Source organism: Eublepharis macularius, chromosome 4 (assembly GCF_028583425.1).
Source record: "Eublepharis macularius isolate TG4126 chromosome 4, MPM_Emac_v1.0, whole genome shotgun sequence".
NCBI classification, from domain to species: domain Eukaryota; kingdom Metazoa; phylum Chordata; class Lepidosauria; order Squamata; family Eublepharidae; genus Eublepharis; species Eublepharis macularius.
This window is the reverse complement of record NC_072793.1, coordinates 165,749,048-165,762,175: the sequence shown is the minus strand read 5'-3', so window position 1 is coordinate 165,762,175 and position 13,128 is coordinate 165,749,048. Positions and strand designations below refer to the sequence as shown.

The 13,128-nt window shown below is 46.4% G+C and overlaps 1 protein-coding gene across 1 annotated transcript in view; it reads right to left on the bottom strand.

Annotated features, from left to right (window-relative positions):
- Positions 1-325: 325 nt before the first annotated feature.
- Positions 326-13,128, bottom strand: part of LOC129329363 (complement C4-A-like) — an 81,242-nt gene continuing 68,439 nt past the window's right edge. Inside the window, exons 33-41 of the mRNA XM_054978901.1 lie at positions 9,315-9,498; positions 8,398-8,488; positions 7,288-7,362; positions 5,942-6,047; positions 5,151-5,240; positions 4,275-4,367; positions 3,209-3,292; positions 1,904-2,036; positions 326-1,132 (exon numbers count right to left, since the gene is read on the bottom strand). The gene's annotated coding sequence lies outside the window, so the exon portion shown is untranslated. The remainder of the gene's footprint in view (positions 1,133-1,903; positions 2,037-3,208; positions 3,293-4,274; positions 4,368-5,150; positions 5,241-5,941; positions 6,048-7,287; positions 7,363-8,397; positions 8,489-9,314; positions 9,499-13,128) is intronic.

Below are 13,128 nucleotides of genomic sequence, written 5' to 3'. Positions count from 1 at the left end.
TTCAGGACACGGAACTAGGGATGAATATTTTTATAGAATAAAATAGTGCAAATACCGGCCGTTTCCACATGTTGTTAACGCAACGGGCTACTTACTCCATGCTGGGGGTGTTTTTTTTTTTACAGGTTCCAGATGCCTCCGATTTCAAAGTGGAGGCAGGCAGTTTGTCTTTCGTCTGATCAGCGTCCTTGACCCAGCACAGGAAAGAACAGGAAATCCCGGTCTCGGAAAAGATGCTGATCAGACGGAAGACAAACTGCCTGCCTCCACTTTGAAATCAGAGGCATCTGGAATCTGTAAAAAAAAAAAAAAAAAGCCAGCACGGAGTAAGTTGCCCGTTGCTTTACCAACATGTGGAAAAGGCCATTATGTAAAATGTAATCACTAGTTCAAAGCAAACCACACTATTGTTTTTATTTATGTAATTTATACTCCAACCTTCTTTCTTTACGCAGTGTAAATCAGTACGATCAAGGGCTGGGACATTAAATAAACAATACAATAGGGTAAGGACCGCAGAAGTTTGAAAAAAAGCAGAAATCCAGTGCAGAGATGAAAACAAAGCTGAGACACAATAAGCAAACGGACACGACATTAAATGCGGAACTATCCAGTAGCAGCATGCTTACATAATATGAACTAAAGCTTTTAAAAAAACAGGATTAGGCCCAATCTGTTCACTGGTGCACAAAAAAATCATAATCACTTTTCCTATAACCAATCTATTATTTGAGATAGTGAATGCAGCTGATGTCATCTGTCAAAGCAGCGACTCTTTGGGCCTAATCCAACAAGCTGTTCTTACAAGCAGGAAATCAGTGCAGGAAATCTTTGGCCTAATCCTCCAGGCACAAAGCGTTGAAAATATATATATATATATAAAGACCTGGAAATAAAGCAAGTCAACATCTCTGGTTCTGTTCAGAGGCAGGAATTGGGGTGGATTCCGGTGGGTTACAGCATAGGGGAATTCCACCCCACTACCCTGCCTCATATGCGACAGCCGTTCTCAGCAAAGGCAGTGATGAAAGCTTGGAGCTCGAAACATTTGTTGCGATTCCTGGTGGACCTGCAGTACCTAGGGCCAGGCAGCTCTTCCACCCATGAGTTCAAGTCCAGCAGGTACTGAGTGCTGCAGAGAGGCCGAGTCAGAGTGTTAGGAAGCAGGTGCACACACACCACCCCTCTCAGCCCAAAGCTACAAGAAACTTTAGCTAGAAATTACATGTGTCTATGCTAATGCCATGTTCTCAAAGCCATGTCTACTGAGGTGTAATGTAACACTGAGTTCCCTCAAATGCTCCTCCCAGGCCCTTTTCATGACTGACATCTGATTTAGGAGCCCAGAGGAGAGTGGGAAATAATTTGAAATGGCCCAGGACGGTAGTTGCAGGGGAGGAATTTGCAAGAGAACGCCCCTCTCACCTACTGTGACATTAGTTCACACACCCAAACTTGAGTATTTTCCACAAGAGCCGACTGCAGATTTGGAGAGAAACATTTTAATTTGTAGATGAGGGACAGGAGAAAAGAATTAAATTCTCTCTCCCACAGTAATCCTTCCAAAATCTTAAAAGTAGCCACCTGGGACTGCTGGTATTAATAACTCAATTAATAGAATAAATTTTAAAAGTGCTGCTCATTCAGCAGGGCTCTGAAAAGCTGCTCTGTGGGAAATTCCGCCTTCTATTGAAATATTAAAGCCCTGCTTTCCTTCTGTGCATTGAATCATCTCGCCTTCCCCTATTCTTGCCTTCCCCACCCCACCCCACCACACGAGGCGCAGCTCCCTTCTTTGAAACTGCCTGGCTGCTGATGACCTCCAACTCAAGAGATCTGGCTACTCCCTGCCTTTCCACCACTCCATTACGTTTCCAACTCCCCCTCCTTCTCCCCAACGTACTGGCCTTGAGGGTCCCGAGTTTGCCCATCACGTCCCATCAGAAGATAATCCTTGTTTTCGACCAAGCGTGTTCGACATGCTGCACGGACCACAAAACGCCGGGTTTGGTTAATGGAGACCCCCATATCTGAGGCTGGAGAGGAAGAGAGAATTGAAGTGCGTTAGAGGGGTGGTGGCCTTTGGTCCTCGTTCTGCATGTATTCGTAGACACTTATTACACTGCATCTTTCTTGGTTCTGTGACATCCATATATCATGTGCATTGGGGCCCGTCAAGACTCAACCCAGGTCTGCTTTGTCAGGCACAGAAGGTTTGAGCCATAGCTATGAGGCACTGTGTGACTTCCCTTGCCTGCACTATGGTCCCATCACCCCAGTGTAGCCTTTCAATTTGGTACCCAAAGTGTAGGACTGTGTCCTACACTGCCCTCCACATGGACGGATACTGCCCCCCAAATTCAACGGGAGCTTCCACACAATATCATTCTTGTTGTGAGCTCCACTCATCGGCCTCCAAGGGTCATCATGATCAAAGGGGACTCTGGAGGGGCTGTCAGCTGAGTGGCCATGGGGACGCTTGGTCTGCAGCCAATACAGAGGGGGGGGAGGAGCTAAGCACTGTGTTTCCTTCACCCCCTTTGTGGCGCTTCACAGGGCTTTCCCTCTTTTTCCAGCTGAATTGCACAGGGCAGGAAAGGGTGGTTGGGGTGTTGCTGGGTCTTGTGGGGGAGGGGGTGGCTGGAGAGATCTCTGTAGAACCTGTACTTGTGCACAGATGGTACTGAGGGAAAGAGGGGTGGGGCGGGGTGAGGGGGTGTGGCAACATCAGCAAGCAGTGTGGGAACAGGGTGGGAGGACACCATTCCCGCTCACTCCAAGGAAGGCATCTGCTGAGGGAAGGGCACTTGCTACTGTCGCTGTGTGGAAGCAGCTCTCTAGCATTTCTCTTATTTCTATAGCAATATCCTCTCTTGCTTGGGCCCTCTTCTCCAGAAGACCTGCAGGAGGAAGCCGTGAGAGATCCTGCTGGCTGACGGGTTGAACTTAGTTCTTTATTCCTGTTTACTTCTATTTACCTGTGACTGTGTGATGAGATTTGACATCTTCTCACTTGCACCTGAAGCTTAGCTTCCTTTTGGTAGCCTAGCTTTTCACTGCTGGCCCAGTCTACACATAGACCTTGATCTGGTCTGCGGTATCCCAGTGCTGTCTGTAGGGCATTATCCATCCCTTTGCTTGGGTTCCCATCCCACATGGAGGCATTGACTCTAACGCAATCCTCAACAACGCCACAAATATCACTCACTGTATTGTAATGGCTCCAAGATTTTTGCATCATAGACACGGAAGGCATTTACGTGGTTCTCATTCACCACTCGAACCCGTAGCCCTGCAGGAGAGAGACAGAAGTGGAGCTGTAGCAGTGCGTGGGCCAGTCAGGATTTTATGAAATAAGTGGCCATCATTTGATGTGAATATTTATTTAATCTTTATTGTTTTTATTTTATTTAGAGAATTATTATGTAGAGCTTGGATGTCATCAGCATATTGGTGGCACCCTATTCCAAAACCACAAATGATTTCTCCTAAGGGCTTCAGATAGTGCTTGAATAGCATGGGGAACAAGACTGGTGGAACCCCACAGGGCATTTCTCACACTGTAGAAAACTTCTCACAGCAACCTTCTGAGTCTTGCCCCTAAAGAACAATGTGAACCAGTCCAAAGCACATCCCTTAATCCCTGTTTCTACCTCCAAACATTTCAACAGGATGGCATGGTCCACTGAATCAAAGGCTGCTGATAAGTCTAGAAAGAGTAGCTGAACGCCACCATCACCCGTGTCTACATTGAGATGGAGGTCATCTCCTAGGGTCATCAGCACCATCTCTATCCCATAACATGGGTTGAAACGGGTCTAGGGCAAATGATTAGAGACCAACCCACCACAGTTGTAAGGGAGGGGAAAAACTGATGCAGTGTAGCTAAGCTGGAGCAAAAATCTGGTGCAGAACAGCCTGGAGATCCAAATGTCAATGCTGTTTCTCCAAAGATGTGGCCAAGGCGGCTATTTTTGCAGAACACCTGCCAATAAATCTTATAAATAAAAATAACTAATTTAGCCAAGAGGTACTACTAACCCACCTAGGTCTGGTGGTTAAAATGGACATGAGTTGCAATGAGCTGGTTCACTCCAAGCTTCATAGCTGTGATGACAGCAAGACAATTACAGAGTTGAAAACAGGGTACCTTAAATGCAAATACAAGGAACTAAACTCTGTGTAAGTGTAGAAAGAAATACCCTTGGTAGGTAGGGAAAATACGGTGAGTTGGGAGCCAAAAAAGGAAAGTGACAAGAGGCTGGTTTTCTTACCATAGTGCACACGTGGGCTGTAACATGCAAACTCCACGCGAGAAGCTTTTGTAATGACCGCATCAAGGGTTCGCTTCACACGTGGGCAGACACCTGTGGGGGGGGGGGTGGAATCAAGAAAGAGATGAGATCAGCATCCCCCTGAAGACTCTGGTGCATTAGCCCAGAGTAGCTGTGGAGAAGTAACTGGCTGCTGTGGGGAAGCAGGGGATCTGGAAGCCAAATGTCTTGGTGATTGGGAGACGAGTGGGGCAGGGACCTGCAGTTTGTGCATTCTCAAGGAGTCATTTCAGAAGCGGTGGTTTTCACGAATGTGTCTATCACCAATCTACCCATATTGGGAGAAACTGCTGCTAACTGTAGCAGCTTGAAAGCAGTGATTCTTGCCTCCATAAGTGCAAGTGTGGGTATTTTGCTGGGGAGATGCTGGAGGCCAGGTACGTGAAAGAAGAGACTGGCCCTTCCAAACCTATTCTCCCTATTGTAATGTGATACAGATGCACTGGAAAAATATATTACATTCACAGCACTGCAAAGTTGAGCAGCTTCTAGGATGCTCCTGTGGATAGCAGGTACTTTCACTCTTTCCCTGCCCTTCCCAACCCCTGTTATTCAGAGGGCTCGTAACAAAAGAGACTTAATTACAGCAAAGAAATTCATGTAACTCGGGTAGCAAGAGCCTGCCAGGCATCTTGCACTTGTGCTACTTCATTTACCCTCCCTCATTCAATTGTCCCTTACTGACCATGTGATCAGCATATCCTGATAACAAGAAGGATGCCTCTCTTGCCTGGGTGGCCCATTGAAAGTCACTATCCTGCCAACACCTAAAGCTAGCACAAACATGCAGGAAGGCGGGCAGCCAGGTAACTTTACCTTCGGCACATTGGCAGACATCTTCGGAGCACAACGATGACACAAACTGGGGCTTGTTGGGAGCTCCGTAGAAGGTGCTGCAGCTCTTTGCTTTAGTGAGAGAGAGGAAAAACTGGGGTGTGTGTAGCATACAATGCACAATATGCCCTGCCCTGGATGGCCTGGCTAGTCCAATCTTGTCAGATCGTGGAAGTTAAGCAAGGTTGGTCCTGATAAATACTTGGATGGGAGACCTCCAACTAAGTCCAGGGTTGCTACTCAGAAAACCACCTCTGTCCATCTCTTGTCTTGAAAACCCTACAGGGTGGCCATAATTCAACTGTGACTTGATGGCACTTTACGTACACAATGTGTAAGGGATAATGTTTGTTTACTTGAGTAAACTACAAGTACAAGGTGGCTTCTGATCAAGCAGATGTTCACTAATGTGCTGACCACACACTGGCCCTGACCTCTGAGGTCCATCACTGTTCACATACACACAACCTTGTTTATGTATCTTCCCTGGGCCCTGTGTCCCCAAGTCCCGTCATGTGTGCCACTGGGAGTTTGTGCTGAAAATTAATTCCCAGGGCACAGTTAGATCAGGACCACGGCATGCAAGGAGAGGCAGCCTAATTCCCTCCCTTTCCCATGCCATCTTCCTGACCCGAAAGGGCTCTGGATTGCTGTTATTTTCTTCACTGGGGAAAGTTACATGTCTCACCAAAACTCAGAAAAGCAGGCATCTGGAAACACGTTGGTGGATGCTGTGTTGGGGATCGCTGCTCTGTCTGTAGCCTTTTGCTCACCTGGTTCATAGAAGTCATACACCATGGCACTTGCTGGCTGCAGTCTTCCCACAGGGACCAGCTGTTTTGCTTCAAAGGAGACACATTCCTGTCCTGATGTGGGCACCTATAGATGAGTATACAGAACTGCTTTGTATCACCAGGTCACCAGTATAAATCGACAGGCTCTCCAGAGCCCAGGCTCTCTGCCAGTTCTGAGATAGTTGGGGGTTGAACCTAGGACCTTCTGTACACAAAACCAGGGCTTTTTTTCAGCCGGAACGCGGTGGGACAGAGTTCTGGCACATCTTGAAAATGGTCACATGGCCGGTGGCCCCACCCCCTGATCTCCAGACAGAGGGGAGTTTAGATTGCCCTCCGCGCCGCATGGAGGGCAATCTAAACTCCCCTCTGTCTGGAGATCAGGGGGCGGGGCGACCAGCCATGTGACCATTTTCATTGAGGGTGATTTAAACTTTAAAAAACTCCCCCCTTGTTCCAGCTGACCCAAAGTGATGTCATTGTGCGGTCCTGGAAGCATGCACGCACTTTATGCGTGTGCATGTCGTATCAGGGGCACCACCTCCTGCCAGGAGTTGCCCCCTGTGCTGGCAACCTACTGAGTTCCACCACCTCTTTTCCCAGAAAAAAAGCCCTGCACAAAACCTGAGTTATGGCCTACTTGGATAGATGAAGAGAGGCTGAGGGAAGAGACAGAGATAACCGGTGACAGAGAAGAGAGTGAGATTTTTTTTCTTCACCAATTGAAAGTAGAGATGTGGCCTGAAAATTTAGGTTTTTCACTAAGGTCGTATCTGGAAGAGGAATATCTATGAATCATCTACTATGGCTCAAGCCTGAAGCATTTAAGTAACAACTAACTCTACCTATGCGTACAGAGAATTACTATAGCCAGATCCCAATACACTGGGATTAAGAGGCAGAGCTTCCAGTCTTTGCTTTTAGAAAGGAAACAATGGGGGAGGGTGTTTCCTACCACACACATTCATAAAGGGCATAGGCCCTTAAGGAGTTCATTTCTAGCAGTGCTGATCATCTAGAGGAGATCCTTGATCACAACAGGCATTTAAACAAGAGCCTGTTCATCACTCTGTATTAGTTATACATCCCGAGGAGTTAGCTATGTTAGTCTGTAGTTGCAAAATAGTACAGAGTCCAGTAGCACTTTTAAGACTAACCAACTTTATTGTAGCATAAGCTTTTGAGAACCACAGCTCTGATGAAGACAGCTGCGGTTCTCGAAAGCTTATGCTACAATAAAGTTGGTTAGTCTTGAAGATGCTACTGGACTCTTTACTGTATTAGTTAGTAATTCTCCTCCATTCTCCTCTGCAAGCCCTTCTCACCGAGATGAAATATAGCAGTAGCCGCCGTCCTTGAATCTCCCAATGGCTGATGTACTGATCGGTGAGATCTCGCAGCTGAGGAGGAAGGTGAGAGACAGAAGTAAAATTAATTGGAGAACAACCAGGTAGATTCCCACCATGAGAAGAAGGCTCCCTAAAGCAGGACACCATTGCCTTTGCAAAATGATGCTGTAACAGCCAAATAGCCAACAAGGTGAAAACACTCAAGTAGGAGGCAATAATCAATCACAAATTGTATAAAAAATAATAGAGTAAAAACTCTCCAAGTCCAATCAAAGAATCACCATGAATCATATACAACTTCAAAAAACGGTGCACATCACACAAAGAATTTAGGTGCACCTGCACAGTATTCCTACAGTACAAATTATGTCAAAGTCCAAAAAGGAAGACATCCGATAGGTAAGTATATGCGATCAAGTCAGTAATGCTGTTCTTTCTTCCAGGTGGAGCTGTAGCCGATGGGTTGCAGGTGGACGCCCCAGTCCATCTCCCTGGACTTTAACATAATTTGTTATGTTAAGCCGGATCATTGTAAGGAACGGGTCTCCCCATTAGATATTAGAGACTCGCTTCAGCTTCCCTGGGGAAGGTATAGAGGCGGAGCTGCAGAAATTTTGCACCCCTCAGAAATTTGTTGCCAGGGCAAGAGTTCACAACTATTGTGATAAGTATGATCCTACTGGGTAGTTCCTATGTCGTTTAATACCACCGCCACCCACAAGGTAGGGGGTTCTGTCTCACAGCTGATATAAGTCCATAGTGCATGAAAATAATATTATTTAAAAGAATCCTGTGCGTTTCTTCCTCATTTCCCTCTCAAGAGTTCCACCACCTCTTTTCCCACAATAAAAGTCCCGTGGATTGTGTTTTGGGGGCTTGGGATCTGTTCAGTGCAGCACTGCCCTGAGAGTTTCCGCCACAGCTGGGTGACAATGTTTTAATCTTCTTGCTCAAACATGAGGTAATGGAGAAGGGGCCTTCTAGAGCAGAAGGTATTCCTAGGCAGGCTGGAAGCTCAGTATGTGTTATTTTAGAAAACTCAAGTACAGACCCACCCCCACCTCCCTCCTCCCCAGTCATCAGCACCTTGTCAAGGTCATCCTTGTTCGGCTCGAAGCCACTAAGCATGGTGATGTCAGCAATGACCATGCCTGCGACATGCGCCCCTGGTTGCCTCCTACAGGAAAAGGGGGAGAAAAGAAAGCAAAAGGTGAGGACGAAGGTTTAGTTTTACAAATGGTTTCCCATTTCAAAGATGGCCAAACGTTTCCATAAAAAAAAAAAGAATACACTGAACAGCTCAAGAACAAGACTAGTCGGTCAAACCAGAGTTAGAAATAACATCAAGAGTTTCTGCTGATGTTAGGTCAGCTTTACGTGCCCTTCTGCAAGGTCACAGAGAGACGACTTGGCACACAATGATAATGCAAAAGGGTCCCTGTTGGTTGGGCATCATCTAGTTTTAATGCTAAATTGTGGCTCTGTGGTCTAATCAGCTGTGTTATGATAATATAATATTTAGAATTTATGTAACCAAAGTCAAGCTGGCTAGAAGACCCTGTATCTGTTGTGCTATCTTCCATAGTTTGGTGTAGTGGATAAGAGCAGCAGGACTCTAATCTGGAGAGCCAGGTTTGATTCCCCATTTCTCTGCTTGAAGCCAGCTGGGTGACCTTGGGTCAGTCACAGCTCTCTCAGAACTCTCTCAGCCCCACCCACATCACACGGTGATTGTCGCAAGGATAATAATAACACACTTTGTAAACCGTTCTGAGTATGGCATTAAGTTGTCCTGAAGGGCGGTATATAAATCAAATATTATTATTGTTGTTGTTGTTGTTGTTAATGTATGAATACAAGTCCTTCAAAAACAAATGCTTTGTTTAAGTACAAATATTACAATTACTTTATAGAGATGGCTGTTGTTGTAAAGCAGAAGAGCCAAAAATGGGCAGAGACCCAGTTGCAGCCCTCATCCCGCGCCCTGCCCTATTTGAGCTCACCACAAACAGACGTTGTAAATGACTTTCTGTTGCGACTGTCCCGGATCTTTGGCTTCCCTTCTACGTCGTTGCCGGGCATCAAACAACTCAATGGGTGAGAGTGGCTGGTCAGCAGGCTGTGAAGCTGGGTCAGAGTCAACGGGGCCATAATCCTCATATTCATAGTAGTAGTGGTATGCTTCCGCTGTTGTGAGAAAAGATGAGAGAAAATGATATGAACTCTGGGAGCAAGGGACCAAAATGGGGCGGAAGGAAGGCGCTTGAGGAACAGACTGGCCTTGAACTTGGCTAAGTGTGAGGCCTAGACTGAGGGGTCGCTCTAAACATTACTTTTTTCAGGAGTTCATCACGGAGCCAACCCATGCTCCCCACAGTCACTCAGCAGCTCAGGGAATGGCTTCTATCAAAAAAAGGAGAGCTCAAATGGGCTTGGAAAGCTGCCACGGAGAGAGGGAGAACTCCCGCCTTTCTCCCAAGCTTTTTCCCCCATGCAAAAACAGTATGTGTTGTTGATAAGCAAAACTTCAACAGGAAAGAAGAAACCTTAAGAATGAACAGAGCATGGGCTCCAGTTCTGAAAAACACCAGGCCAACAAAACACTCCACACCCGGTCGGTTTCGTTTTCTCAGCCATGCCGGACGCTCCTCTCGGCTGGTCCGGGAGGAAACGACCGGGCACCCTGACCGGGCGGCTGATCTGCAAGGATTAGCCCCCAGGACTCCCAGGGAGGGAGCCAGGGTCCGGGACGCGGCGGGAAGAACTCCCCGAAATCAATGCGGGGAGGGAATTGCCCGTTTGTCCCTATGGAGGCCGGCAGATGTGCGCGGCGCCTCGAGTGCCGCCGGGCAACGAGAAACGGCAAGTAAAAGAAACAGGCGGAAGCCTGTAAACAAGCGAATCCCTTCTGTTCTACAAGCGTTTGTGAAGGAGAGGTTGATCTGAAGAAGACTCGCTCTTCCCCTTCGTGGAGTTCCAGAATTTTGTTGGCGCCCCCCCCCCCCCAAAATGGCAGCAAAGAAGCAAAGTCCCGCTCTCGGTAAGTCAATCTCGGCCACCTTGCAGAAAGGGGAGTCGCTCGAAGAATTGGTGCGCAGGGCGGTGGTGGAAGCTATAAAACCCTTTGTTGACAAGCTGAACGAAACTGTTCAAAGGGTGGGCTTAATTGAAAGCGAGGTGAAAACCATTAAGGCAGCAGCGGGGGGGGGGCAGAAAAGTCTGCTCTGGAAAGTGCGTCACTTGTGAAGGCTACAAAAAAGGAGTTGAAGTTGGTGGAGAACCAACTGATCGGGCTACAAGTGGAACGAACGCAGACAATTTTGCGTCTCCAAAACGTGAAAGAGGAGGAAAATGAGGATCTCTGGGATTTGGTCTCGGAACTACTGGCGACACCCGCGAGGACGACTAAAGAAGAGGTTAAAAGCGCCATTTTGGAGGTCCGTCGGGCTTCTTCAAAATATGCAACAAAGCGAGTTGCCTCGTGAGATCATTATTGACTTTTCAACTAAAAAGATTCGGGACACCATCCTATATAACTCATACAATGCGGATTTGGACTTTATGGGTTTGAAAGTCAAGATTTTGAAGGACGTTCCATTTCTAGTCCGGAAACGGCGTTTTAAATATAAAAAGTTTGCAGCTCTTCTGAGGGACCATGGAATAAAGTACAAATGGTTATTCCCGGAAGGAATATGGTTCAGTTATAAAGATCAGGCCTATAAGATATTATCAGAAGATCAACTAAAGGATTTTGAGAATAAAAACCCAGAATTCTGCTGCACCAAGAACGAAGAAAAGGAGGAGCCGGAGGGGGGGGGGGGAAGAGGAGAGCATTGCAACAGCAGTTGCACAGAGAGAATTGCGTCCGGGACCCAGAAGGGGGAGGAAAGTTTAATCAGAATTTGAAATGTTTATTCTCTGTATGATTAACCACTCCATCATTATTCTATGGAGCTATTTTTGTATTATGACAGTATGAAGGGAAACATTGAAGTGTAGTGTTTAGTGTTTGTAGTTCATTCCCCCCCCTTTTTCTTTTTCCACTCCCCTTTGTCCCTTCCCTCTTCCCTTTCCTTGTGATAGTCTGGTGTAGTGTTTTGTAGTTATTAAAAAAAAAAAAAAAAACACTCCACACCCGACAATAGCCCTGCAGAGAAGATTAGCACATCAAGCACCAATCCATATGCAAAAGAACCTCCTCAGGTTACAGTGAAGCCTCCCGCCATTAGCATTCCACACTCTGGGAAACTCTTGCAGAATGGCTCAGCTCAGCCCCACCCCTCCTGAGTAGATACAAATGACCTACATCTTTTCCACACTGTGACACTGAGAGATCTCTGTCTTTTGGTGCTACACCTCTGAAGATGCCAGCCACAGCTGCTGGCGAAACGTCAGGAACTACAATGCCAAGACCACGGCAATACAGCCCGGAAAACCCCCAACAACCATCGTTCTCCGGCCGTGAAAGCCTTCGACAATACAGTGTGTGTTGTTGTTGTTGGGGGGGTGTTCCTGTTCCTTCTGCTCCATGTGGAGGTATTCTGTGCACACGTGGCAGCAGACACAAGAAAACTCCCCCTCTCCTGCACTGTTTTTGCATAGGCGATAAAAGTTTGAAAGGCAGGAGCTCCCCTTCCCTCAGTGGCAGCTTTCTGAGCCCATTTGGGCTCTCCTTTTTTGCTTGAAGCCATTCCTCACAGCTGCTGCGTGACTGCGTGGAGCACGGGTTGGTTCCGTGGCAATCTCGTGAAAGAAGTAACATTTAGAGTGACTCTGAGGCTGCGGGCGGGGGACAGGAGATGAGCAGGTCATTATGGGGTTTTTTGGGCCTACTCTCCCTCTGTAATGTAAAGCACTGCAATAGAAAGCAATAATTCTCAGTCTAAACCAATATATTTTGCCTTTAGTAGTATCACTACGGTGTGGTGTCTGTTGCTGCCAGTATGCTCCTAATGGATAGTTTCCACATTGTTTAACATGTCATGTTAAATTGCTTATATTCTGTATCAGCATGGTTTCAGCTCTTTATCAAATTTCTGCTTGTTCTCAAATTTCAGCAATCCATAGCCTATTGCATTGTTTATTGAATTGGCCCAGCCATTGGCTAACCTTCTCTCTTCTTTTGAGAAAGTTACTACCTTGCTGGATCAGGGGAATGCTGTAGATGTAGTTTATCTCGATTTCAGTAAGGCTTTTGATAAGGTTCCACATAATATCCTTGTCGACAAGTTGGTAGAATGTAGTTTCGATCCTTTTGCTATTAGGTGGATCTGTAACTGGTTGACAGATCGCACCCAAAGAGTGCTAGTTAATGGTTCCTCATCCTCTTGGAGAAGAGTGACAAGTGGAATTCCTCAGATCTTGGGACCTGTTCTGTTCAACATTTTTATAAATGAATTGGATGAAGAAATAGAGGGAATGCGTATTAAATTTGCAGATGATACTAAATTGGGAGGGGTAGCAAATATGGCTGAAGACAGAGTAAGGATACAGGATGATCTTGACAGGCTGGAAAACTGGGCTAAAACAAATAAAATGAATTTCAACAGAGATAAATGCAAAGTTCTGCTTTTAGGTAGGAAAAATCAAATGCATAATTATGGGATGGGGGAGACTTATCTTGGCAGCAGTAGGTGTGAAAAGGATCTAAGGGTTGTAGTAGACCATAGACTGAACACGAGCCAGCAGCATGATATGGTAGATGAAAAGGCAAATGCAGTTTTGAGCTGTATCAACAGAAGCAAAATGTCCAGATCACGAGAAGTGATGGTGTCATTCTACTCTGCTCTGGTTAGACCTCACCTAGAGTACTGTGTT